At 44.4% G+C, this 26,439-nt stretch overlaps 1 long non-coding RNA gene across 1 annotated transcript; it reads right to left on the bottom strand.

The window, feature by feature from the left end:
- Nucleotides 1-18,949: 18,949 nt before the first annotated feature.
- Nucleotides 18,950-25,844, bottom strand: LOC143924295 (uncharacterized). Its single transcript, XR_013261854.1, has 2 exons — nt 25,233-25,844; nt 18,950-21,373 (listed from the first exon to the last, which is right to left on the bottom strand). It is a non-coding gene; the product is annotated as an uncharacterized LOC143924295 (long non-coding RNA).
- Nucleotides 25,845-26,439: the final 595 nt, after the last annotated feature.

The following is a 26,439-nucleotide window of genomic DNA, read 5'->3' as shown; positions in this document are numbered from 1 at the left end:
GTATGTCACTGACCCCCGCTCGCAGTACAACTACTGTGGGCGGGGGGGAATTGACAGCAAGTGATTAAAATCCATATATTCTGTTTCCAAATTCTTAAGAATTTTTTCATGATTTTCTACTTTATACTTCCACTTTATTTAACTTCTTAACATCAAACATCCCATCCTTTTGAACATACATAATTTTATTTTAAATCAAAGTATGTCTAAACCCAAAATAAAATTTAATTTGAAAAGCTTACTATTCCTTAAATGAGCAGGCTGCATTTTTTGCAAGTACGGAAAACACATGTTGGTCTTGCCAGATCTTGTAACGTCCTGTACATTATAACTTAAATATCAAACAATTTTATCAACCTTCCTAGCTATCCTGTGTTAAATACAGTATATCTACTCCTTATGTAATGGGGATAAAGAGGAGGGAGGTATTTGTAGTCCAAATTAATAGAGAACCCTGTTTAGATACAGTAAAGTGGGTGAGCAAAGTCACCCCAGGATTGGATGTGTGTTACTGGGTGGATCACCAGATGAAAAAAGCCTGGAAAACATCTACAGACTGGAAAGCTGAAGTAAATTATATTTGTGTTTTGGGTTTTAGATATACTTTAATAAGCAACATAGAAAGGTCTGAATAGTAATCCGCAGTTCTTATGCTTTGGACATCCAAAAATAAATTATGAAACAGTAATCTTTTTGGTTTGAGGTTTTATGTACTGCTTATCACTAAATATTAAAGTAGAACTATAGGGAAAACTCTATAACCCCTGTCAGTTAAATTTTTGCCATTTGTGTCCCATTGCAGAGATTTCTCTTTACTTTCTGTCCCATAGCCAAACAGGAAGTGAGGGGAAATCTGTAAAAATTAAGGGAATTCCTTGGGCACCCCAAGGCCATCAAAACCAATCTCCCCATTGTAAGATTTCTCCTCTATTTTTTTTCTGGGGACAACCCAAAATTTGTGATTTTCTCTTTAACTTTTTTTTCACTTTCAATGATAATGGTAAACAGGACTAATAGAGAGGGGGGGTCTCTTTAACGGGAACACTAATAAAAACTGGCAGGTGTTCTAAGCCTTTTCCACTCCATCCAAAACTGAAAAAGAAAATAAACAAATCTTATTTGCAACATTGAAATATGGGAGAGAGATGACATTACAAATATGATATGATAAATATTTTCCTAATTTACTGGTCAGTAATTAAGCTTGCCACTTAAAATGAGGTATAGAAGGAAGAACCCGCCGCTGGGATATTGTACTGTGACAAAGGCCCCTGCCACTGTCAGAATACACTGATCAGTGGCTGCAGTTGATTGTGGTTTTAGGTAGATGCCAGTTATTTAAAGAGGAAGTAAACCCTGATGAGTTTACTTCCTCTTTCATTCCCTGCAAAGGCAAAGCATAATGGACTACTATGCATCGCATAGTAGTCCATTATGTGCCACTTACCTGACACAGGAGCCAGCTAAGTCACCGCTGTCCCCTGTAGTCCGACGCATCCATCTTCTCGGTGGGTCTCGCTGCTCCGCCACTGTCATTCGGCGAAGCCGTCACTCCCGTGCATGCGCACGGGAGCCGCCACGCGCGGCACATTCGTCGTTGACAGCGGTGCCTGTCTTTCTGCAAATATCTCCTAAACCGTGTAGGTTTAGGAGATATTTCTTGGACCTACAGGTAAGCCTTAATCTAGGCTTACCTGTAGGTCATAGTGTGTTGTAAGGGTTTACAACCACTTTAATTATTGTACACATTATGGGTTATATGAAGATCCAAAATGGTTATGTTCTAGCCTTGTAGAACACAATAGGGACTTACTAAATTGTTTTATGCACACTGCTTTGTGTTTGGACTTACTGCAGTCATGATGATGTACTGGTGTCAGAAATCCTAACTCTGAACCAGCCATCTAAATTGGCTGGCCACTTCAAGAAGCAAGAACTCTTGTTACAGCAGTTGAGGCATGGCTTCCAAAAGTATAATAAAAAGGGATAATACATATACAAAATGAATAAGTGGCTTTCTGTGTACTAAGCTAAAAATTCGTAGCTTCTTGAGAGATTGTTGAATCATATACTAATGCATGTATGTTCAGTCTGCATACACCAAATCTGAACATGATCCGATAAAGTCCACTAGTAACAAAGTGATAAATGTTCTTAATCCATATCACCGCCATCTGCCATCTTGAATTGTGTGATCCTTTAAATGAACTGCCACCACCATAGACAAAGTTCTTGCTTACAGCTCGCACGGACCTCCTATCACAGAAGGTCAGTTAAATGTGTGGCTATATACCCAGCTGGGGCCTATAAGTGTCATCTGAAGATCCTCTTGCGACATGCAAACTGCTCAGCCAGACAGTGTGGTCATGAGTAGTCCCCAAAATATAGAAGGCTCCACATAGCATAAAATACTTAAAAATGTAATTTCGCAAACTCATAAAATTACACTTACATCAAAAAAGTTCAATATTCGCCTTATAAAACAGTTATGCCGGCTGGCAAATAAACATAAAATTGTCCGTGTGGGACTAGAGTCACAATGACCTCAGCACATCACTCCACCCTACACGTTTCATTATACGATGACATACTTAAGTCCTACCAGACAGATTTTAGCAGAGCTCCCCTCTAGTGATAACTGGTAGTAGTGCACACTGTGATAACCATTTAATAGCCCTGTTTTATCTCCCAAACAAAGTCCTCGCCTCATTTCTTCTCCACCAAAGAAGGATCTCGCACTGTTTAGCAGGTTGTTGTGGCCCTGATTCCTTGGCATTATTCTATTATATCTCCCCTTTATCCTGCATTTATAAATATTGTTGGTTTCAACAATAGTCTTTGTATTCAATGTTGGTGGTCTAATAACACTTTAACATAATACTTTAGTAAGTTGCTGTACATGCTGTGGGGCTGTTTAAAAAGATTACATTTTACTTCTGCTTCTTTCGTAGTGGAGTTGAGCACTTATAAATGAGATATTGATTCTTTTTTTGTTTTTAAAGTGCATATTCTTTCGCTTACATTTTTAAATTCAATTTTAGCTTGTTTAATTCCCTTCTCTTCAGCAAATCCTATAGCAAATGTGTTTTTCCATGTCCACTGTGGAGAACTATTTCGTTACTAGAAACTACTGCCATTGCCATCATTTATTACATCTATTCTGTATTTCTCTAATTTATACTTAAAGTGGTTCTTCAGCCAGGTTTCCAAAAATTTAAAGTCAGCAGCTACAAAACTGTAGCTACTAACTTTGAATAAACAGACCCTCACCTGTCCCAGGATCCAGCTCAGTCCTCACCCAGGCTGTTTCTTCAACAGTCTTCGGGTTCCCGGCACCCCTATGTTAACTGTGGGAAGCGGGCTGTGACTCCATATGACTTCACATTCGGCTTCCCACTGCGTATGCCCAATCTGCTCTACTCCCTGTGAATGGTCCTGCAGCCTCCTGGAACATGCAATGTGTCCCAGAAGGTTACAGGGGGGGGGGGGGGCTAGGCTATCTGAGTGGAAGTGGTAGCAGGTATCTGTCAAAACTAGGTATCTGAAGCTTCCCTGCAACCACCTTTCATATTTTATAAGTTGTTACGGTTTCCATACACAGTGGTATTAAAGCTTTGTTTTTGTTCTTTGTTTTTTTTTTTAAACCACTTGCCTGCTAGACAGTTTTACCCCCTTCCTGCCTAGGCCAATTTTTAGCTTTCAGTGCTGTTACACTTTGAATGACAATTGCACGGTCACGTTACACTGTATTTTATTTATTTTTTAAAGATCGCACAGCTAGAGCTTTATTTTGGGCTTTTTTTAACTAGTTGAGGACCGGAAGGATTTGCTTCTTTAATGACCAGGCCTTTTTTTGCAATACTCCACTGGGTCGCTTTAACTGACAATTGTGTAGTCGTGCAACGTTGTTCCCAAACAAAGTTGACATCTTTTTTTTTTTCCCCACAAATAGAGCTATCTTTTGGTGGTATTTGATCACTTCTGCGTTTTTATTTTTTTACACTATAAACAAACAAAGGCCGACAATAAAAAAAAAACATTTAGGCTGATATATATTCTTCTTCATATTTTTGGTAAAAAAAAAATCGCAATAGGCGTATATTGATTGATTTGTGCTAACTGCTAATGTTACCTACAAACTATGGGATAGATTTTGGGACTTTTATTTATTTTTTATTGTTTTTACTAGTAATGGCAGCGATTTTTGATTTTTAATTTGACCCCAAATTACACTTTTTGGGGACCAATGACATTACATTGATCAGTGCTAAAAAAAATGTGCTGGTCAACATAAAAATGATTGTCAGGGAAGGGGTTAACACTAGGGGTGATCAAGGGGTTAAATGTGTTCCCTCAGTATGTTTTAACTATGGGGGGTGGGCTACCAGGGACATGACAGAGATCACTGTTCCCAATCACTGAGAACAGTAGATCTCTGTCATGTCCCCTGTCAGAACGGGAATCCGCTTGTTTACACTGGCAGATCCCCATTCTGCCTCTTTACTCAGTGATCAATGAGTCCACCAGACCCACGGGCATGTTCCCGGCCTGCCCGCAATTGCGCCTGCTTACAGCTACGGCGATTCGTGCAGGAGAGCTGACCTGCCGCTGTATAATAGTGGTGGCTGGTGGGCAAGTGGTTAATCACCACTGGGTTTTTTTTTTTTTTTGCTTAGCAAAAAAAAAAAAGACCGACCATTTTGAAGAAAAAATTTTTTTTTCATAATTTAATATACAATTTAGCAAACAGGTAATTTTTCTCCTTCACTGTGCACTGATAAGGCTGCACTGAGGGGTACTGATGAGGCGGCACTGATGAGGCTGCACTGATAGGCGGCAATGATAAGCACTGATAGGTGCCACTGATGGGCATTGGTATATGGCACTGATGGGCAGTCATAGGGACTCATAGGTGACACTGATGGGCACTGATAGGCGGCACTGATGGGTACTGATGGGCACTAGTAGGCGGCACTGATCAGCATATGCTACCGGGGAGAAGAGGTGAGGGTAAGTGACCCCTTTACTTTTCCCTACACGGACAAAGGTCATATAAAAATGACATGCACTCAGCTGTCTTGTATATACTATATCCCATATAATCAGTAAGTATTTGTCTGTCTGTCTGTCTCATGCACTGTAAACATAAACATACCATAAAATATCTATGTTTCTGTATGTAATAAAGTAAAATACAAATAAGGCTAAAAAAAAGCATGTTAGATGCAATGAAGGCTGTTCATTTCTTTACTGTTTACATCTGCGGTTCTATCATTCTAAGACCCTGTTTGGCAAAATGGTAGTTTTCTAGTTTCCCAATGCCAACCGATAACTTCCTAAAATTCTAGGTGGGAAGAGTATTTTCAGACAAATACCTCAAAATACACAAGAACATTTTATCTGCCGGGACAAGGCCACAAACTCAAAAGGACGTGGGCTGCAGTGCTTGTCTGTGTTATCCCGAAAGGTTGCAATATATCTTTCCTCTAAACAGTTATTGTCAATTTCAAGACAATAGTTCCTGCTTGTCATTTGTCCCCATTTAAAATAATATTCCCTGTCAAAGACCACTTGTCAGCAGCCTAATGCAAAATGAGATGCAATCTTAAGTACAATAAAGATCAGATGTTTTATTAAAAAAAACAAATATATGTGCTATTACATGACAACATATCATTTATTAGAACTGAAGCAGCATATTCATGCCAGTGTTGCTTGTGACAACATTATATGGAATTAAGTATATGATCTTTTCTCTCTTGCTGGATTGATTTAATTGTAAACTTTAAGCATTAGTATCAAAGACACAAAATATTCTGTGTTCAGAAAGGATTAGTAACAATACTGCATTAATAGAAAATGAAAAGAATTCCATTTCTTCATGTAGCTGTAAATATAAAAAAAATCTTGCTGCTTTATTTAGTAATGCAATAAGAGAAACGGTAGCATGGTATATTGAAATCTGGAGTGGCATATATAGATTTCTTTTCTAAAGCTGCCTTTGACTTACCTTGGATAGAGGAGAACAAAGAGCTCACAGTTAGCACAACGTGATTGTCTTTAAAAGTAGAACATGTAAGCAATAATTTATTTCTACTGTAAAGGTAATCCTTTATTATTAATTCCAGCCTACTAAAAAACAGACAACACACGTTATTATTTATTATATAGAACTATAGTTTGGACCACATACAGTATCTCACAAAAGTGAGTACATCCCTCACATTTTTGTAAATATTTTATTATATCTTTTCATGTGACAACACTGAAGAAACGACACTTTGCTACAATGTAAAGTAGTGAGTGTACAGCTTGTATAACAGTGTACATTTGCTGTCCCCTCAAAATAACTCAACACACAGCCATTAATGTCTAAACTGCTGGAAACAAAAATGAGTACACCCCTAAGTGAAAATGTCCAAATTGGACCCAAGTGTCAATATTTTGTGTGGCCACCATTATTTTCCAGCACTGCCTTAACCCTCTTGGGCATGACGTTCACCAGAGATCACAGGTTGTCACTGGAGTTCTCTTCCACTCCTCCATGATGACATCACAGAGCTGGTGGATGTTAGAGACCTTGCGCTCCTCCACCTTCTGTTTAAGGATGCCCACAGATGCTTTAGGTCTGGAGAAATGCTTGGCCAGTCCATCACTTTTACCCTCAGGTTCTTTAGCAAGGCAGTGGTCGTCTTGGGGGTGTGTTTGGGATCGTTATCATGTTAGAATACTGACCTGTGGCCCAGTCTCTAAAGGGAGGGGCTCATGCTCTGCTTTAGTATGCCACAGTACATGTTGTTATTCATAGTTCCCTCAATGAACTGTAGTTCTCCAGTGCTGGCAGCACTCATGCAGCCTCAGACCATGACACTCTCACCACCATGATTGACTGTAGGCAAGACACACTTGTCTTTCTACTCTTTAGGTTGCCGCCACACATGCTTGACACCATCTGAACCAAATAACTTTATCTTCGTCTCATCAGACCACAGGACATGGTTCCAGTAATAAATGTCCTGGGTTTGCTTGTCTTTAGCAAACTGTTTGCAGGCTTTCTTGTGCATCATCTTTAGAAGAGGCTACCTTCTGGGACGACAGCCATGCAGACCAATTTGATGCAGTGTGTGGCATATGGTCTGAGCACTGACAGGCTGACCCCCCACCCCTTCAACCTCTGCAGCAATGCTGGCAGCACTCATATTTCTATTTCCAAAAGACAACCTCTGGATATGACGCTGAGCACGTGCACTCAACTTCTTTGGTCGACCATGGCAAGGCCTGTTCTGAGTGCAACCTGTCCTGTTAAACCACTATATGGTCTTGGTCACCTTGCTGCAGCTTAGTTTCAAGGTCTTGGCAATCTCCTTATAGCCTAGGCAATCTATATGTAGAGCAACAATTCTTTTTTTTCAGAACTTCAGAAAGTTCTTTGCCATGTTGGTGCCATGTTGAACTTCCAGTGACCAGTATGAGAGAGTGAGAGCGATAACACCAAATTTAACACACCTGCTCCCCATTCAGACCTGAGACTTTGTAAGCCCTTGTACACACGATCGGACATTCCGACAACAAAATCCGTCTGATTTTTTCCGACGGATTTTGTCCGAAACTGGTGTTGCATACACACGGTCGGACAAAGTTTTCGGAAAATCCGATCGTTCATAACGTGATGACGTTCGTTGCGACAGGACTATGTTGCGGCTAGTAGCCAATAGCTTTGGTCTCGTAATTTGATCTGAGCATGCGTGGCTCTTTGTCCGATCGGAATTCTCTAAAAAGGTTTGGACAAAGTCCGATCAGAACATGTTGTCGGAAAACTTTATATCCAGCCCTCAAACTTTGTTGGTCGGACATTCCGATGGAAAAAGTCCGATGTAGCCCACACACGGTCGGATTATCCAACAACACGGTCCAATCGGACATTTTCCATCAGAATGTTAAACCATGTGTACAAGGGCTTACACTAATGAGTTACATAACATTGGGGAGGGAAAATGGCTAATTGGGCCCACTTTCACTTAGGGGTGTACTCACTTTTGTTGCCAGTGGCATTAATGACTGTGTGGAATTTTTTGGATACTACACTATGGGGGCCAATCTCTCTTTTCCATGAGGAACACAATTATCTATACCTGCTATTACCTGGAAATCCAAAGGTTGCCTGAGTGACTGCAGATGCTGGAACCTGTGAACACGGTCTATACTGTGGAATTACATGCGCATTACCCCTGCAGGGGTTATAGGAGCTGGTGAGTAGGGGCATATGAGGGGGAGCACTGAAGCCACCTGTCAAGATCTGTGAGCACTAAAAGTCACCTGCAACGATTTATTAAAGCACAAACAATCATTTGGATGCACTTATGCGTTTTTTGCAACTGATTTTTTGCTGTTTTTTGGTGCGATTTTTTGCAACATCCATACAAGTGAAGGACACTGTCCAGGAGGTGGGCTTAGCATTGTCAAAGCCTACAATCAAGAAAAGACTTCAAGAGAGCAAATACAAAGGGTTCGCGACAAGATGCAAACCATTGATAAGCCTGAATAATAGAAAAGCCAGATTAAACTTTGCCTAAAAACATCTAAAAATGCCAGACCAGTTCTGGATAAGCATTCTTCTAAGATGTATCTGTACCAGAATGACGGAAAAGTATGGAGAAGGCTTGCAACAGCTCATGATCCAAAGCACACAACGTCATCTGTAAAACATGGTGGAGGCAGTGTGATGGCATGGGCATGCATGGCTTCCATTGGCACTGAGTCATTGGTGTTTATTGATGATGTGACCGAAGACAGAAGCAGCGTGATAAATTCTGCAGTGTTTAGAGATATACTGTCAGATATACTCTCAGTCCAGATTAAGCCCAGATTCAGCCAAATGCAGCAAAAGTTGATTGGACGGCTCTTCACAGTACAGATGGACAATGATTCAAAACACACTGAAAAAGCAACACAGGAGCTTTTGAAGGAAAAGAAGTAGAATATGCTGCAATGGCTGAGTCAATCACCTGATCTCAACTCAATTGAGCATGCATTTCACTTGCTGAAGGCAAAACTAAAGGCAAAAAGACCCACAAACAAAGAACTGAAGACAGCTGCAGTTAGAGCCTGGCAAAGCTTCAGAAAGGAGGAAACCCAGTCTTTGGTAATGTCCAATTGTTCCAGACTTCAGGCAATCATTGCCAGTAAAGGATTCAAAATATAAAAAAATGAACAGTTTATTTATGATTACCGTATATACTCGAGTATAAGCCGAGATTTTCAGCCTCTTTTTTGAGGCTGAAAGTGCCCCCCTCGGCTTATACTCGAGTCATCGCTGTCTGCCCGCTCGATCAGCGTGTCGAGCAGACAGACAGCGGCCATTCTATAATTCAAAAGCCGCGCCTCCGGCTCCGCCTTCGCCTGTGATAGGCGGAACACTGAATTTCCCAGCAGCCTGTGTTCCGCCTATCACGGACATCGTATCATCCTCGTACTACGGACGAGGATGATACGATGTCCGTGATAGGTGGAACACAGGCTGCTGGGAAATTCAGTGTTCCGCCTATCACAGGCGAAGGCGGAGGCGCGGCTTTTGAATTTTACAATGGCCGCCGAGGCGCCGACGAAGAGGGCACGGGACGGAGGCAAGGCACGGCACGGGACGGGACGGGACGGAGGCAAGGCAAGGCACGACACGGGACGGAGGCAAGGCACGGCACGGGACGGAGGCAAGGAGGCAAGGCACGGGACGGAGGCTCGGGACAAAGGCTCGGGACACAGGTAGGCTGGACACACACACACACACACACACACACACACACACACACACACACACACACACACACACACACACACACACGGATGGAGACACACACACACACAGGGATGGATGGATACACACACACACAGGGATGGATGGATGGATGGAGACACACACACACAGGGATGGATGGATGGAGACACACACACACAGGGATGGATGGATGGATGGATGGAGACACACACACACAGGGATGGATGGATGGATGGACACACACACACACAGGGATGGATGGACGGACACACAGGGATGGACGGACACACAGGGATGGACGGACACACAGGGATGGACGGACACACACACAGGGATGGACAGGCATGTCTCACCCTCGGCTTATACACGAGTCAATAAGTTTGCCAGTTTTTTTGGGGGTAAATTGGGGGCCTCGGCTTATATTCGGGTCGGCCTATACTCGAGTATATACGGTATATTAATTTGTCCAATTACATTTGAGGCCCTGAAGGGGGCTGTGTTTAAAAATGGTTGCAGTTCCTAAAATGTGTACTTTTATATTTATTTTATATTTATGTTCAACACCTTGAATTAAAGCTGAAAGTATGGACTTCAAATGAATTTGGATTGTTTCGTCTTAATTTTATTCTGGTGGCATAGAGAGCCAAAAGTATGAAAATTGTGCCTGTGTCCAAATATATATGGACTTAACTTTATCTACGCATAATTTTTGAAGATCATGGATACAGATACATAAATCACTGTAGTTAAAACACAACTACAGCAAAAACTTTTTTTTTCAGTTTTGGCTAGCACAGGGAAAGGTTAGAATTTCTGTCAGGTTTTTAATACTGTCTGGGTCCCTATTGAGGAGATTTTGTGGTCAGATTTTAAATGTTGTCTGTATTCCCAAAGAAGCAGATTCTCATCTCTTTCTGTCCATTACCTGGGCAGGAATTGACGGGAAATCTTCTCAATGAATTGAGTGAAGATTAATTTATTTATTATTTATTTATTACAGGTGCTTATATAGAGTTTATAAAAGAGGGGTCTATGGGACGTTGTCATCATCAGCCTCCATCCCTACTGAAATATACAAAAGAAAACAAGGAAGCAGGACTTTAAATGAAGTATGCGGAGGGTCAAGTGTTGTGTGGAGTTATAATTAACAGATCTATAATATGTGTAAAAGAGTAGGACATTTGCCTCTTAATAATTCAGACTCGATAGAAAAAGCAAATACTACACATATAATTAAATACCTGCAGAGAGTAAGATATTGAATGAAAAACTTTATTTCATACATAAGTACATAATTCATAAATAATCCCAAAAATGGATAGTGCATGATATATATAGAAAAGCCCAAAATTTGTTAGCACATGGTTGGAATATAATCAAATACATAATGCATGAACAGAATCCACAATGACGTGGTAGGTTACAGTATATAATTTGAACACGACATCTGTTAGCTCAATGCGTTTCATTACTTGATGTCACTCATCGGGAGCAAGTGTATACACGTGCAAGATATGTCTGTAATGATACTGTATATTATGCATTTCTAGTTGGTCTAATATAGTCACAAGTGTGACAAATATAAAAAGAAATAGGGGTAAAACGCCCTATATAATACTTACAGGGTATCAATGTGCAATTGATATGGTACTAAGGGTCATGAGTATCCCCAACATCTTTTCCCAGGGCTGAGATGGTATGTTAGGCGACAGACAGCCCAACAAGCAACCCTCCAAAGGACGGTAATGCATCAGGCTGTAATATATGAGTTAGCATGTGTGATCGCAAAAAACTAAATGAGGTTTTAAAAAGTAAATTACAATTATAAAGGTGAGTGATATTTGTATTAAATAACTGTGGGTGAGATCCTTAATAGGGAAAAAGGAAAAATGGTGCATGAAAGTGTATGAAATAAACCACATCACATAAAGAAGAAAAAATATGTAATTAAATCTTACTCTATGCAGGTATTTAATTATATGTGTAGCATATTAATTTTCTATCAAATAGGAATTAAAAGACAAATGTCCTACTCTTTTACACATATTATAAATCTGTTAATTACAACTCCACATAATACTTAACCCTCTGCGTACTTCATTTAAAGTCTTTCTTGTTCTCTTTTGTGTACTTAAATAGAGTTGTCAATTTACGCAGCACTTTACATATATGTACATTCACACCAGGCCCTGCCCTCAAGGAGCTTACAATCTAGTACTCATCCCTCCATACTCATCCATGCTCAGAAGTACTCATTCATCCATACTCATCCATGCTCAGAAGTATTTATCCATCCATCCCATCCATACTCATCCATGCTCAGAAGTACTCATCCCTCCATCCCATCCTTTCTCATCCATGCTCAGAAATACTCATCAATCCCATCCATACTCATCCATGCTCAGAAATACTCATCCATCCACCCCATCCATGCTCAACAATACTCATCCATCCATTCATACTCAGTAATACTCATCCATCCATCCATCAGACTCAGCAATACTCATCCATCCTCAGCAATACTCATCTATCCATCCATGCTCAGCCACCTATACTCAGCGATACTCATCCATCCATCCATACTCAGTCATACCCACCTAGCCATACTCAGCCATAACCAGCCATCCCATCCATACTCAGCCATACTCAGCCATACCCAGCCATCCACATTCATGGCTCAACCATGCTTAGCCATCCCCATCCACAGCTTATCCATGCCACATCAGTTCACATCCATGCCACTACAGTGCCTCAAAGTGTAATAGTTAGTCAAATTAGATTTGACATTTATGCCCCTAGAACACCTGATGGTCCTCCCTGCATATTGGGCCTCTCTATGTGGCCACGCTGTGGAAAAGTTTCCCATATGTGGTATCGCTGTACTCAGGAGGAGTAGGAGAATCAATTTTGGGGTATAATTTTTGGTATGTACATGCTATGTGTTAGCAATATTGTATAAATGGACAATTTTGTGTAAAAAAATGCGTTTTCATTTTCTTTCCACATTTTCCAAAAACTTGTAGAAAAAAATGACACGTTCAAAAGACTCGATATGCATCACAGATTATACGTTGGGTTGTTTTCTTTCCAAAATGTTGTAATTTTTTGGGCATTTCCATTGTCCTGGTGCTCCAGGACCTTTAAAAATGTAAAGGGGTAATTTGGGGGGTATTTGTACTGTCCTGGCTTGTTAGTGTCTCAAGAAATGAGATAGGCCATCGGTACTTCAGGTGTGATCAATTTTCAGTGATTGGTTCCATAGTTTGTAGACTCTATAACTTTAACACAGACCAAATAATATACACTTATTTGGATTATTTTTACCAAAGATATGGAGCAGTATACAATTTGGCCAAAATTTATCAAGAAAAATTCTTAATTTGCAAAATTGTATAACAGAAACAAAGAAATTTATTTTTATTTTTTTTTACAGAATTTTCTCTCTTTTTTCATTTATAGCGCAAAAAATAAAAAACCCAGTGATGGTTAAATGCCACCAAAAGAAAGCTCTATTTGTGTTAAAAAAAGGACAAATATTTCATATGGGTACAGAGTTGCATGACTGAGTAATTGTCATTCAAAGTGTGAGAGCACTGAAAGCTGAAAATTGGTCTGGTTAGGAAGGGGGTTTAAGTGCCCAGTTGTCAAGTGATTAATCAGATGTAGGAAAGTTGTCCATATGAGTAAGCACTGTTGTGAAAAATGAGTAAAACCTGAACTCTGGGGGGGGGCGTGGCCTGGACGAGGACCGTGATGGACGCCTAACTAGTGAGCTCCCGTGTTCCGGGGATACTTTACCTGCTCATACGGGAGCCTACCTCCTTTCCCTGCTATGCACAGGTCCACCAGGAGCTCGTCTACCTCCCGCACCCCTAAGGAGCCCAAGACCATACAGGGGAGACACATCCCGGATATATTCCGATCACAGAGACACCAGGCCTACGAGCCTTTGCAGGCCCAATCCCCGGCCTCGCCTGACGGTTCCTCTCCAACCCACATGCCTGGAGCTTCCGCGCCCGGCTCTGGGGGAGCCCATCCCCCGAGCCTTTTAGACCTGGAGAAAGTGGCTCAAGACATCAAATGCACGGTAACCGCCGCAATTGCTGACCTCAAGGCGGACTTATTGGCAGTCGCCCACCGCATGGACAGTGTGGAACAGACCACCCAGACCCACGCAGCGGCCATTCGCCAGGTGCAATCCGCCTACGATTCCCAGCTCTCTCAGGTCTTTGAGCTCCACAGACACGTCGAGGACCTGGACAACCAGGGACGGAGGCACAACATCAGGGTGCGGGGGGTCCCCGAAACCATTGCTCCTGAAGCCATTCAATCCACCTTGTGTGCCATATTCAATGACCTTATGGAGCGACCGGCGGATTCTCCCATCGACATGGAAAGGGCTCATCGTGCCCTCCGTCCCCCGCCCAGGGATACCGACCCACCCAGGGACATTGTTTGTGCAATTGTAAACTTTCCTCTCAAGGAGGAAATCCTCCGAAAGGCGCGCTTGAAGGGCCGTATTTTGTTTAATGGGGCAGAAGTGAGACTCTTTCAGGATTTATCACAGATCACTCTCCAAAACAGAAAGGCGCTTCGCCCGTTGCTGGAGGCCCTGCGCTCTAGAAATATCCAGTATCGCTGGAGGTTTCCTTTTGGTCTGTCCGCCTCCGCCAGAGGGCGCTCTGCTCTCCTACGCACCCCAGAAGATCTTCCTGCCTTCTGCGACCAACTCGACCTGCCTCACGTCGAGCTTCCGGATTGGTACGCGACCTTCTTCCCGACGGAACCCTGGCGCCCTGTCTCTCTCAACCCATCGCCGAAGGCCGCTCGCCAGCGATCTCGCCACCGTTGACCTGACCCGATGTCTCCTAACGCCCGCCCGCTGCGCCGAGAACTGCGCCAACGGAGCCCCTCACCTCCGCTCGTTCGGGGTGGGGTCCAGGAGGACTGAGAAAAGTTGAAGCTGCTGGAGTCCTGCCGAGAGTGAGTACCTCTCCTCACGTCCCTCCTGTTCCATCCCTCGAGACTATCCTTGCCTGCCCCGTTCCCCCTCCTCCATGTTCTCCTGTGACTTTTCAGGCCTTCAGGCGCCACCTCTGTCGCCCCACGTCTCATAATGACAGCACTCCCCACCCCCGAACTGCGGGGTGCCCCCATTGTTGGATGCCTTTTTGACCCCGATGTAGCCCGGGCGCTGACTGTTCCTGCCCGACATCCACTGGATTGTTCCCGAGGCACCAACTGCACACTCCGGAGGGATACCTCCCCCCAGGAAATTCTTTGTCTCCCACTCCAACCCCATGCTTGATTCATCCTCTCCCCCCCAGTCTCCCCTTTCTACGGATGTTTGCTATAAACCCCAGTTATTTGTCACCCGTCTCGCCCCGTGAGGGGGTGTCTTGGAACTTGCCTGGTCTCTTGCCTTATGGGAGGTTTGCCCTCATCCTTCTCTCCCCTCCACGTTGCCGAATCGCCCACCCGCTGGCCTCCCTAACACTTGGGCGAGTGTGGGGGAGAAACGATTACATGCCTCATCCGCTCCTCTCTACATTTGTTATAGCATGCTACTGTCTAACTGAATAGGAAACAATTTTTGCTATACACTTGCCTCTGAGGTTGCCCCGACCCTCACCTGCCGCCCCCCCCTTCATGTCCTTTCCCCCCTACCCCTCCCCCCCTCCTTCCTCCCCCCCTCCCTCCTCCCCTCCCCCTCCCCCTCCCCCTCCCCTCCTCCTTTCCCCCCTCCCTCCTCCCCCCCCTCCCGGGAAGGGGAGGTGCTCGACCGAAACTTTTCTCAGGCCTCCCCATCCCGGCTCAATATACTGAGGTGAACACTACACCTTTCTTTATGTTTAACCGCAAGGTTCATTGTGCACTATTGTGTAATTGTATACGCCCTGAGGCCCAGGGCCTGTTTTCTTGTTTTCATATTCTGGCCATAGTTCTCTACTGTTTTGTTGGTTTTCTTGTTTTACTGTCATGCTGTCTAGCTAATTGTACCTAACAATGTGATCTCTCTCCCTACAGGACCCCCTCATATTGGTAGGCTCCCCCATACGCCCGGTCCCTCCCCGGAGTGGGTGAGGTCCCCCTTTTTCCTTACCTAGATCCCCTGGATCGCGGCTGTCATGTAATCCTCGTCTGTTCCATTGTCCCCACACAGCAGTCTCTTTGAGACCAAGCTGACATACCAGACTTCTCCACCCGTCCTTCCAGGTAGACAGCTGGTCTGATTATACCTCTGGTCTTTTTTTTTCCTGTCCCCTGTCTCCCTGCCCTTACCTACCTTTCCTTGCTCCCTTGTCTCCCTCCTCCTCTGCTACTCCTACCCTGCTCTCCGCCCTTCTCCTTACTTAACTCCCGGGGTGTGGCCCCCCGTTTCACATCCCCCTGTGTGAGCTGTTCCCGCCCGCTTATCCCCTTAAGATGCAGCCAACATCTGCTAACAGAGCGCCTCTTCAACTGAAGTGTGTTTCCCTAAACGTGAAAGGGCTCAACCTGCCAGAAAAAAGATCTCAGGTGCTCTCCTCATTAACCAAACTCAAAGCCCACTTTATTTTCTTGCAGGAGACGCACTTTCGCTCTGATGCCGTTCCTAAACTCTCAAACCATGTCTACAAGACGGCCTTCCATGCCACCAATCCTGCAGCAAAAACGAAGGGTGTGTCCGTCCTTGTCTCCAGACACGCTAACTTTCATCTATCCGATTCCTTGGTGGATCCGGAAGGTAGGTATGTCTTCCTCAAGGGCACCTACGGGTCCACACCGATTACGTTGGCCAACATTTATTGCCCAAACGAGCACCAGGTTGCTTTCTTCCGCACAACTTGTGCCCTACTATCCTCCTTCCAGTGCGGCCTGCTTCTTCTAGCTGGAGACTTCAATGTCCCCCTGAATCCTCTACTGGATACGTCCACTGGGACGTCCTCGCTAACATACAAGGCCCTCCGTCAGATCAAATCACATCTTCAAGCCTTATCACTTCATGACGCATGGCGCACCCTCTACCCCTCCTCCAAAGATTATACCTTTTTCTCTGCCCCCCATCAAAAATACTCCAGAATAGACTTCTTCTTTCTGTCCCAAAAGGATCTCCCCCTTCTTCAGCACTCATCCATTGAACCCATGTTTCTCTCTGACCACCACCCTATCACCGTCACACTGTCCTTCCCCGAATCCTGCCCCAAAACCAAAATATGGCGCTTTAACCCGTCTCTGCTCAAAGATTCTCTCGCCCTGGAGCGTATTCGCTCGAGTATTCGACTGTTTTTTCAGGAGAACTCGGGGTCCGTTTCATCCCCGGTCTCCCTCTGGGAGGCCCACAAGTGTGTAATTAGGGGGGAATTGATGGCTATCTCCTCACAAGCCAAAAAGCTTCACCAGGAGCGTGTGTCTACCCTCCTGTCGAAACTGAAAGCTTTAGAACTGTCCCACAAATTATCGCACGCCCAGGCTACCCTTCAAGAACTGATCCACACCCGTGCTTTGCTCACAGATGAGTTGGGTAAATGCACTAAAAGGCGTCACGTCCTTGGCCAAAGGATCTTTTACGAACACGGCAATAAGTGCGGCCGCCTCCTTGCTCGCTCGGTTCAATCAGCCAAGCTCTCCCCCACTGTCCATAACCTGAGGCGCCCCCCGGGATCCTTACTTACCAAAAATGAAGACATCGCGAAAGAATTCGAGAATTTTTACTCTAAACTGTATAACCTTCAGTCACCCCCCCCCCCCTCCCAGTCCTCTCAAGAGGCCCGTGATGCTATTATCGCAGACTTTCTTTCAACACACAGCCCTACACCCATCTCCTCCCTGTGTGCCCAATCCCTGGAAGCACGATTTTCCCCCCTTGAGCTAGACACCGCGCTGAAGCAGATGAAGGTAGGCAAGAGCCCGGGGCCGGACGGGTTTTCCCTCCAATATTACAAGTCCTTTTTGGACACTCTCTCCCCTCACCTCCTACTCACATTTAATGCCTTAGCTGATCCGCAAGTACAGTCGGACCAGATGCTAAGGGCCCATATCGCAGTAATACCCAAGGAGGGCAAGGACCCGCTCCTAGTGGCTAATTACAGGCCAATATCATTGTTAAACGTCGACATTAAAATCTATGCCAAGATCTTGGCCAATAGATTGCGCCCCCTGATCCCCAGTCTAATCCCCAATGATCAGGTGCCGTGCCCTGAACCTTCACCATTGGCTCACTTCTTCCAAAACCTCCGGCTTTTTTCTTTCCCTAGACGCCGAGAAGGCGTTCGATAGAGTGGCCTGGGACTATATGCGTGCTGTTTTGGCAGCGGTTGGCTTAGGTGACCGCATGCTTGCATCTATCATGGCTTTGTATGCCGGCCCTACTGCGGCGGTGAGAGTCAACGGCCACCTATCGGACGCCTTCCCTATCAACAACGGCACCCGTCAGGGATGCCCCCTTTCCCCTCTGATATACATTCTCACTCTTGAGCCCCTTTTGAATAAGCTCAGAACGAACCCGGACATCAGGGGGGTCTTGGTAAAGGGGAGAGAGTTTAAGGTCTCGGCTTTTGCAGACGACATTCTGCTCTCTCTGTCCGCTCCGCGCATTTCTCTCCCTTCGTTGCTTCGCGACTTGGAGGCTTTTGGAAAGATTTCCAACCTTAAGATCAACTACTCCAAGTCCCAGGCCCTAAATATCACCCTGCCCTCCCAGGAAGTGGCCCACTGTCAAACCGCGTTTCCCTTCCACTGGGAACGTACTGCCATCTCGTACCTGGGCATTAAAATTCCCCACCACCTCTCGGACCTTTTTTCCCTTAACTTCCACGCGGCTTTGACCCACACCCAAACTTACCTTAAGGAATGGAATCACCTTAATGTGTCCTGGTTTGGACGAGCAGCCCTCCTTAAAATGATTGTCTTACCTCGTTTTCTATACCTGATTCAAACCATCCCTATGGCTTTGCCCGGCAGTTTCTTTTCTTCTTATCGGAGGGTTTGCTCGTCCTTTCTATGGAAAGATTCCCCCCCGAGGATCAAATACTCTAGACTCACTTTGCCCAAATCTAAAGGGGGGATTGCCCTCCCAGACTTGTACAGGTACTGTTAGGTTGCTCGTCTTCTGTAAGTAACCCCTGGTAGCCTAGGCTAGGATTGAAGGGCGGAGGTCCCTTTCACCGGTGGACAAAACATTACACATACACACTATTGTACGTGAATAATGAATGTGCATATTGAAGCACACACAACAGTTTTATTTAGTTTGAGCTAAAGGACAGCCCTGTGGTTTAGCCAATCAGGGACTGCCACATAAAATATGCAAGATAGTATATTTTACTACGTCATCTTGGTTTTTTTGTACAAGCAATTTCTGCCTAGTAACAAAAAGCTAAATATATACATTTTTATACAGTTTAAAATGTTTCTTAGGTCTGGTGCAAGACAGGCCTGTGGTTTTAACGCCATGGAGTTACTTCTGCTCTCAAAAAGGGAAGTAGCTTAACCGCATCCATCTGTTCTGAACAGATATCTAACCTTGTGACAATTCTAAATGCCTTGTACAAGCAAAAACACATATGACCTTAAGCAATAGATTTCTATGTCATGCTAACAGTAATTTTCCAATACCCAAAATGGATGTCTTCTAACAAGATGGTTCCCTCATTACCTTATAATCCTCCCTTTGATCATTCTGTGATTTACATAATGATCATTCCTTTTCTAATTTAATAGCACAGGCTTCATACTCCGAACCCTTGTGCTCTTGGTTTCTATACCATACCGTTGGATCCTTAACAATGGAAGTGAGTTTCAGATCCTTCGGAGCGACCGTGTTTCCCTTTTTACATAAACATTTGATTATCTTATAACAGGCATATAAAAATAGAATGAAGAGAATCACAGTGACAATTGTCATGGCAGCATTTCGGAGCCAAGATATTAATCCCCCAAAACTAAAACTGCTCGAGAAGGGATCCCAGTTTTTTCCTATGTTCCTTGCCTCTTTCTGTAGTTTATTTACCTCTTCCCTGTGTTGGGCAATAACGTCATAGTAGTCTGGGACTTCGATGCTGGTATTATGAATCCAGGTACAGCACTCATAATCCTCAGTAGTCTCACAGAGGCCAGTAAGGGCTGCACTCATACTTTCTATAGCCAACTCATGTAGTTCTAGTTGCTTCCTAATTGCCCTAGTTTCTAGATTTAGTTTGGTTATGTCATCAGAATTTTCCTCCAGAATCTCATCAATTATGCCAGTGTAATTATTTAATCTTTTCATTAGGTCAATTCCCCACCCTGTCCAGGAAGGGAACCATGCTCAGGCCATATCTTTTTCTAAAAACAATTCTCGTTTATTACGGTGTCTAAGAGGATATCTAGGATGCATGCTGGCTTCAAGGAGGTGACTTCCCTTGTTATCCCCTAATACCCCCATGATAGGAACCAGGGCTGCAAGGTAACACCACCCCTGGGGTTTGGTTGGGATCCAGGGGTGACAGAGTTTGCCGCAGCATATATATATGGTATTTCCTAGAGCTAGGGGTCGTTTATGGAACACGTTCCTAAGAGTATCAGAAAGGCCAGAGAGCACCAGAATTGACATTAATTGGTGTATTGTAGTCTTGGTACTGGAGCTAAGAAAGTCTAAAAAGGTGGCATTTAGGGTGGGATCTGAAGTATGGAAGAAAGAAGGACTGTTAAATGATGTCATTGAAATGTTAAGTTTTGCTTGTTTGCAAACCTCGGCTCCATCTGTGGTGTTTCCCAGTCGGAAACACCAGTCTGGGAAGTGGCTTCTACCTATAATTTGGAAAGTGAGGGTTTTATTTGGAAGGGTCCTAGTAACATTCGTTAGGACGATAGGGGGTGTTCCATTAAGGAGGGGGGTAAAATTCAAGGGGACTGCCATGAGAGGGATTCTAGCTGTACTGGGATGTAGCTTGCTGCAAATCCAGCATTTCTCAAAACCAGATTTTTGAGCATAGCTATATTTGAATTTTAGTAGTAACATCTTGCTAGTCAGTCCCTTAGGTGACTCATTAACGGGTACAATACTTCTACTATGTCTTTGGCCGGGGGTATTATTCATCTTAGGTGGTCCATATATCCCTTTTAATAGACCTAAGTCTTCTGGATGATATATACAGTTGGCTATAAACCATGTGGGCAGGAATACAAATAGTACCAGACTACCCCAAAGGCATACAGCCTTCCCTGACACTGATGGAGAAAGCATCTTTGTTTTTTTTAAAGTTCTGATTATTTGTTATCTAAGAGTTCTGTTCTTCTTCTTCGTTTCTCATCCCGGCAGTTGTTGGCTCTGTTTTGTCCTTTTGAGGGGTGTGGGATCTTCCAGGGAAATTTGTTCTATGCCTCTCTGAACTTCTTGTAGATCTTGTTCTTGGGAGTTGCTGCTCTCTGTCACTGCCAGGGGCTCTGGAGTCGAGGGAAGCTGGGGACACTTTTTAAGACGGCTGGCGTGGATCCAGGTGTTTCCTAGGTCTGTTAACACTGCGGTCCTGGATACCTTTTCCACCTTCCATGGTCCTGAGAAAGCCGGTCCGATACTCTTTCTTTGTGCTAATTGTTTGATCAGCACTTTATCCCCAGGGATGAAGGGATGCGTTGGTTCTGTGGGAAGAGGGAAAAAAGGTGACAGAAACTTGTTCGTTTATTTCGTGGAGCATACTTACCAGATTTTTCACGTACATTTCCTGTTGAGAATAAATGTCAATATCAGTGTCTTGGTCTAATGGGGGTAATTCTATGTTTGCGGGGATTCCCATGAGGACCTCAAAGGGTGATAGTTTTGTTCTTGCATGTGGATCTTCCCCTCTTTTGACCAAAGACCTTCAGGGTCTTTGGTCAATCCTTCCTTTGTCCAAAAATGGACATCATCTTCTGTGGCCATTGATTGCATCTGTGCTATGACAGTTTTAAAGTTAGGTGCTGCGAAGTGTTCCTTGAAAAACATTGTTGTGGGGGCAGGTGGGTTAGGGGAAAAGGCAGCAGCTCTTTTAGCTTCTCTGTCAGCAAGAGCATTCCCTTTTGAAACACGACTGCTGTCAGAGGAGTGTGCCTTTACTTTAATTATGGCTACCTTTTTTGGAAGAAGAATGGCTTGGAGGAGAGCACTAATCTGTGTGGAGTTGCCAATTATTTTGTTGTCTGCTGTTTTAAAACCTCTATTGGCCCATATCACACCAAAAATCATGCACCACTCCAAAAGCATATCTACTGTCTGTGTAGACGTTCACCTCTTTACCGGTGAATAGAATGCAGGCCCTAGTGAGGGCTTCTAACTCTGCTACCTGGGCTGAAGAAGGAGGTAATGATTTTGCCTCCAGTACGATGTCTGGTAGTTGAACAACTGCATAACCGGTTAAAAAGGTGGAGTCAGAGGGACGTGAGCAGCTACCGTCAACGAAAACATCCTCTGCACCTGAGATAGGGGTGTCAGTGAGATCCGGTCTGGGACTGGTAATAGCAGCAACCTTTTCCGAACAGTCATGTATAATGTCTGGGTCATGTGGTAAACGCAACATGGAATGCAAAAGGCGCACAGCGGGGTTGCTGGCAGGCACATATTTGAGTGTGAGGTTATCAGTGTTCATCAGTGTTATCTCATAACCACTAAGTCTTTGCGAGGTCATATGTTGGGTATTCATGTTCTGAATAAGATGCGTGACTGAATGAGTGGTATAGAGAGTCAATGGGTGACCTAGCACTAATTTGTTTGCATCTTGTACAGCCATTGCACAGGCAGCAAGATTTTGGAGACAGAATGGCATTCCCTGTACTTGGATGGGGAGTTTTTTTTTTTTTTAGATAGGTAGGAGACAGGGCGGTAGCCTGTTCCATGCTGTTGTGTCAAAACCGCGGCAAAAGAGGTCCCCGAGACTACACAGTATAGTTGAAAAGCTTTACCATAGTCTACCAACCCTAGGGCGGGAGCATTTGACAGACTGTTTAATAGAGCTTGAAAAGCTTGTAGTCTGTCTTCAGTCCAATCTATTAATTTAGGGGCTGTCGAGCCAGTAGCCTCTCTTAGGATACTATCATAATGAGAACAGTCAGGGATCCATTGGCGGCAATATACAATTGCACCCAAAAATGAGAGTAGGGCGGCCTTGTCTTTTGGGGGACTGAGAGCTCGAAGGGCTGCGGCACGTTTGGGGGACACTAGCCTTGTCCCTTCCTTTAGAATGCACCCTAGGTATTCTACCTGTGGCTGGCACCATTGTATTTTCTTCCTTGAGGCTAGATGCCCGGCGTGAGCTAGGTGTTGTAACAGTGATGTTGAATCGACCGCACAATCTTCAGCAGTTCGACTGCACAGGAGCAGGTCATCCACATACTGTATTAGTACCGACCCACGCTCAGAAGTCCAAGACTTGACAGTCTCGTTGAGTACCATAGAGAAGGCGGCTGGACTGTCTACATACCCTTGCCAGGTTAGTTGGCCCCCGGCCCAGGAGAAAGCAAACATAGGTTGGGCTTCCTCTGCAATGGGAATGCTAAAGAAAGCATTCGCTAAATCAATTACTGTGTAGCATAGAGAGTCTGCCGGTATGCATGAGAAAATAAAAGTGATGTCTGAGACTAGGGGTGGGAGGGGAATCACTTGTTTGTTTACTGCTCTGAGGTCTTGTACAAGTCTCCACTCCCCACTGGCCTTTTTTACGGGGTAAATGGGCGTGTTCCAGGGACTGATGATTGGTCTCAGGATACCTTTTGATATGTAATCATTAATTTGAGGGGAGATGCCTTGGACTTTCTCTGGGGGTAGGGGATACTGTTTTTGATATTGTATCACTGCATCTGATCGCATTTGGGGTGCATATGGTGTGCAATTAATAAAGCCCACACTACCTTTGTTTTCTGCCCAAATTGTGTGATGGTCAAGGGAGGAAGGTATCATCAGAAAGAAACTCCTGTGTGCATGTCTTTTTGGGAACCCTCTGTGTGCATGTCGCTTAGGGCCATGTAAGTCACATAATGGTGAACTAGCGGTAAGGGAACCTTCTTTATTAAACTTAATGGTAATACACAGTTGTGCCAAGAGGTCCCGTCCCATAAGGGGCACAGGGCATGAGGACAAGACGGCAAAAGTTTGGGTACATAATTTCTGTCCTTCTGGAGTGGCTACAGTCAGTGGTGGAGTGATGGGATGGGCGACAGGTGTCCCATTAATACCAACAGAGTTTCCCTCGGTGCATTATTTGTGGCTGTGTAGGATATTGGGGTAGTGGTTGACGAGGGTTCTGGTATGGCAGATAACGGGGATACTGTGGGCGGGTCTGGGGGTTAAATCCCCTGCCTCTGCCTCTTGCTCTAATCTGTCCAGTCCTATAAGGGCACTGGGATTTCCAATGTCCTTGCTGTCCACAATTGCCTATATTTTCCAAGGCATTTGTTCCATGCACAGAAACAACCCTTCATGTATTGTGGGTCAGCCCCTTTGCAGGGAGGATAAGAATGCTTATGTACCTGACAAATTTTACTGACTTCTTGCCAGTCTTCCTCAGTACAAGGACCATATGGCCCTGGGTCATGTATCCCCAATTGCTGACACCTTTCTCGGACTTGTGTCCAAAATGGTTCTACCTGGGGGCCAGGGATCATATTACTGACAAATTCATAGGGTGATGGGGTGGCCATGGCTTGGGTTGCTGCAGTATTCCCCATCTAGTAGTCTGGGCAGTGTGTGTCTAGTGGCAGGACACAGGTGATAACACCCGGTTTGTCCAACAATCCGGTCTCTGGTCTGGGAGTAGGATCCCTGATCTTTTTTGGGGCAGATGGACTTATATAAAACTATGAAGATTTACCCTTAATATACGATGAAGGGTAAATCTTTCCTGGTGGCGGGATATACCCCTCTTACACCAAGTCTGCAAGAGAACCCCCCTGGTCTGGTGGTCAGTAAAATCCACTTGTCATCTATTCTTAGGAAGAGTAGACCTAACGTGCAATGGGGGCAGGCGGATACTATGTCACTACAAGAGGGCTCCTCATATTCTGCACTTATTTAAACAACAACAATTATTTTCCTTATACTCTATATTAAAACTTATACTCTATATACTTACACACGTACCTAGAGAGAAACAGACATATTCTTAATATACTTTAAGACATGAAATAACCGTATTGCAATACATTCATCAATTTATAGTGCACTTTTTTTTAAAAAAAATTTTTTTCAAATGGGCGTCCACTCCACCAATCCCTTTGTCACGGGCGTAATCTACTACTTCCCGTGTTAAAAATACTATCACCAATAGTTTTAAGTCAGACCAACCTAGTCGGACTCCCCTAAACCTATAAATTCCTTGCGAGCCCTTTTAACCTCCCGAGGGACCAGCCTAGTCCACCGCGAAGGCACAGTTACTTCTTTTAATTTTAAACTAAGTTCGTAGCGGCCGCCCGGACAGAGTAAGTGTTTACACCATTCACCAATCAGGTAAAAAAGAGTAAAGTGACTTACCTGTCGCAAGACGAACCCCACTTTTCTGGTACCAAAACTGTTAGGTTGCTCGTCTTCTGTAAGTAACCCCTGGTAGCCTAGGCTAGGATTGAAGGGCGGAGGTCCCTTTCACCGGTGGACAAAACATTACACATACACACTATTGTACGTGAATAATGAATGTGCATATTGAAGCACACACAACAGTTTTATTTAGTTTGAGCTAAAGGACAGCCCTGTGGTTTAGCCAATCAGGGACTGCCACATAAAATATGCAAGATAGTATATTTTACTACGTCATCTTGGTTTTTTTGTACAAGCAATTTCTGCCTAGTAACAAAAAGCTAAATATATACATTTTTATACAGTTTAAAATGTTTCTTAGGTCTGGTGCAAGACAGGCCTGTGGTTTTAACGCCATGGAGTTACTTCTGCTCTCAAAAAGGGAAGTAGCTTAACCGCATCCATCTGTTCTGAACAGATATCTAACCTTGTGACAATTCTAAATGCCTTGTACAAGCAAAAACACATATGACCTTAAGCAATAGATTTCTATGTCATGCTAACAGTAATTTTCCAATACCCAAAATGGATGTCTTCTAACAAGATGGTTCCCTCATTACCTTATAGGTACTATGTAGCCTGTCATCTCACCAGGATAGCTGACTGGAACATCCACTCCCGTGAAAAGCTGTGGGTGTTTCTAGAAAACGCCTTCTCCCCTGCCCCCATCCACCTCCTTCCCTGGCTGCTCCCGAAACAATGGCCCCCGTCCCTGGCCTCTCACCCTTTCATCTACACTTCCTTGATGTTAGTCAGGAAGACTTCCACCTCTGTTCCCATTGCTCCTTCCCCAGGCCCCCTGACCACACTGCGTTGCAATCCTGAATTTCCTCCTGGGAACTCGCCCAATTTTCTCTTGCAGGAATGGCCCTTTGAGGATGTTCTAGCCACACACTTTTTCCCAGGGGGCAGGATCGCCTCCTTGGATGCTCTTCATAGCCTCTCAAATTCCTCCTCCTTCTCGTTCTGGACGTACCGACAGATTCGCCATTTCCTCTCCACGCAGGCTCCTCTGGAGGATTGGATGAGACCTCTTACCCCATTTGAGGACCTATGCAACCGCAAGACACCCCAAAAACACCTTGTCTCTTTCCTGTACGCTCTTGTCTCAGACCCGGGTGTCCTGGCCCCATCCCCCTCGCAATCCTCTTGGAACAGGGATCTG

Source organism: Lithobates pipiens, unplaced genomic scaffold (genome assembly GCF_037356315.1).
Source record: "Lithobates pipiens isolate NorthernLeopardFrog02 unplaced genomic scaffold, aLitPip1_a1.2 Scaffold_22, whole genome shotgun sequence".
In the NCBI taxonomy this organism is placed as follows: Eukaryota; Metazoa; Chordata; class Amphibia; order Anura; family Ranidae; genus Lithobates; species Lithobates pipiens.
This window is presented reverse-complemented; position numbering and strand designations above follow the sequence as displayed.